General features: G+C 49.0%; 1 protein-coding gene and 1 pseudogene across 3 annotated transcripts in view; one reads left to right on the plus strand and one right to left on the minus strand.

Moving 5' to 3' along the window:
• LOC105542253 (bcl-2-related protein A1) overlaps positions 1-2,402 on the plus strand; it is a 71,727-nt gene that overhangs the window by 44,577 nt on the left and 24,748 nt on the right. The window lies entirely within an intron of this gene.
• Positions 1,879-2,402, minus strand: part of LOC105542249 — a 1,381-nt pseudogene continuing 857 nt past the window's right edge. The window contains exon 2 of the transcript XR_001006440.1: positions 1,879-2,277. The product of XR_001006440.1 is annotated as a wiskott-Aldrich syndrome protein homolog 1-like (transcript). The remainder of the gene's footprint in view (positions 2,278-2,402) is intronic.

The raw sequence follows: 2,402 nt of genomic DNA on the forward strand, positions 1-2,402 counted from the left end.
ATTTTGAATGCAGAGCCAGCATGACTTGCTTAAAGAATGGATTTGGTACGTCGGGCGCAGTGGCTCACACCTGTAATCCCAACACTTTGGAAGGCCAAAAAAGCTCTTTTCTAGAAGAAAAGAGCTGCCATTTACTGGAATGGTGAAAACTACAGGACCAGTAGACTTGAGGGTGTGTGTGTCTGTGGGTTTGAGTTGAAAGTTGTCACCAGGCACGGTGACTCACGCCTGTAATCCCAGCACTTTGGGAGGCCAAGGTGGGCAGATCACGAGGTCAGGAGATCAAGACCATCCTGGCCAACATGGTGAAACCCCATCTCTACTAAAAATACAAATTAGCCAGGCGTGGTGGTGCGTGCCTGTAATCCCAGCTACTCGGGAGGCTGAGACAGAAGGATAGCTTGAACCTTGGAGTTGGAGGTTGCAGTGAGCCGAGATCGCACCACTGCACTCCAGTCTAGCAATAGAGTGAGACTCTGTCCCCACCCCAAAAAAAACAAAAAAAAACCCCATGAAAGTTGTCTTGTACTTACAAGGCCTATTAAACATCCAAATACCTAGACTGGTGCCTGCCACATGGTAGAAGCTCAATATTTATCGAGTGAAAAAGGTAACATATTGAGTAAGGCAACTGAATTAAAAAATCCAAGTATATCTATCTACTATGAACTTCTCTATATATTTAAGTATATTTACTCTTATGTTTTGCAACCATGAGGACTCATCAGAATCCTTTACTTTTTGGTCCTGGAAGAAATATTGGAGATCCTCCAACTCACATATTCTAAAGTAAGTTAAGGACCAGAGATTAAGAGACCAGTGATCAGGGTCAAGCACATTTATGCTACAGCTAGAACCCAACATCAGGCTTTCTGATTCTTAATTCATTGTTCCACACTACAACAAGCTCTTCTTGCTCCAAACATTAGTGCTAACTTCATATGTCCAGTGAACTATTCTTTTCAAGGAGTATATTGGAAGGGTTCTCCTTACAGACACTGACTAGTTGGAATCTATTTCACAAAGCATTAAATGCCAGTGAAAACTTCTATACATGAAGTAGTCTTTTTTTTTCTTTTGAGACGGAGTCTCACTCTGTCCCCAGGCTGGAGTGCAGTGGCGCAATCTCAGCTCACTACAACCTCTGTCTTCTGGGTTCAAGAGATTCTCCTGCTTCAGCCTCCTGAGTAGCTGGGACTACAGGTGTGCGCGACCACGCCCAGCTAATTTTTGTATTTTTAGTAGAGATGGGGTTTCACCATGTTGGCCAGGATGGTTTCTATCTACTGACCTTGTGATCTGCCCACCTCGGCCTCCCAAAGTGCTGGGATTACAGACAGGCGTGAGGCACCGTGACTGGCCAGTAGTCATGATTTTCAACCCTCTGGCAACAAGTTTAGACTGGTCAGAAACAGCAATGATTTTTAGATGTCCATTATATAGATAATATATATTACTTGACAATTACGTTGGCAAACAGATACGTTCTTTGACTAGGTCTGTATAGCTAGGAAAATACTCGATCCAACTGGCCAAGATCGCGCCATTGCACTCCAGCCTGGGCGACAAAAATAAAAAATAATAATTAAAAAAAGGGCTTAGCATAGTATCTGGCCAGTAGGAAGAAATTATATTTATTATTTTTAACTTAGACCTCTCTTAATTGTCTGAAATTTGGGTTTCTTTCAGGTGAAGAAAGAGGACACAGGCTGTCTCTGAGCCTCCCGCCAGCGGAGACAATCTCTAATTAAAAGTAGGCATCGGTTAAATATTTGCTGAACAAAGTTAACTGTCTCTCCCCGGACCCCGTTGAGTGCCCACTCGAGATCCGGCCCGGAGTCGGGCGGGACTGGTCCGTGGGAACCACAAGCCGACCATGTTCACCACCTCGGCCCGGCTCGCGGCATACCTTCTGCTCGCCTCCGGGACCGCAGGGACTTTCAGTGGCGCGTCCAGTAGCGCGCCACTTCAGCCAGCAGTCCGGACACGCCCCTCCTGGCCCAATCCCCGCCCCTCACACACCTGGCCCCGCCCTGTCGGGAGCTCGGTGATCCTCTCTGCGCCGGGTTCTCTCAACGCCCGCCGGCGGCCACGCCCACCCCCGACGCTTTGAGGTCACTTACAGGGGCGACCCTCGGGGGGCGGAGGGACGATGGCGGCAGAGGCCAGATATTGGTGCTGCCTCCCTGAACCCCGGACCGGCGCCGAGGAGGCGGTTCGGCTGGCGCCAGCGGCACTTCGGGACCCGCGCTGGGGGGTCTGTCTGTGGGTTTGAGTTGAAAGTTGTCACCAGGCACGGTGACTCACGCCTGTAATCCCAGCTACTCGGGAGGCTGAGACAGAAGGATAGCTTGAACCTTGGAGTTGGAGGTTGCAGTGAGCCGAGATCGCACCACTGCACT

The sequence above is a fragment of the Mandrillus leucophaeus genome, unplaced genomic scaffold (genome assembly GCF_000951045.1).
Source record: "Mandrillus leucophaeus isolate KB7577 unplaced genomic scaffold, Mleu.le_1.0 Scaffold254, whole genome shotgun sequence".
Taxonomy (NCBI): Eukaryota; Metazoa; Chordata; class Mammalia; order Primates; family Cercopithecidae; genus Mandrillus; species Mandrillus leucophaeus.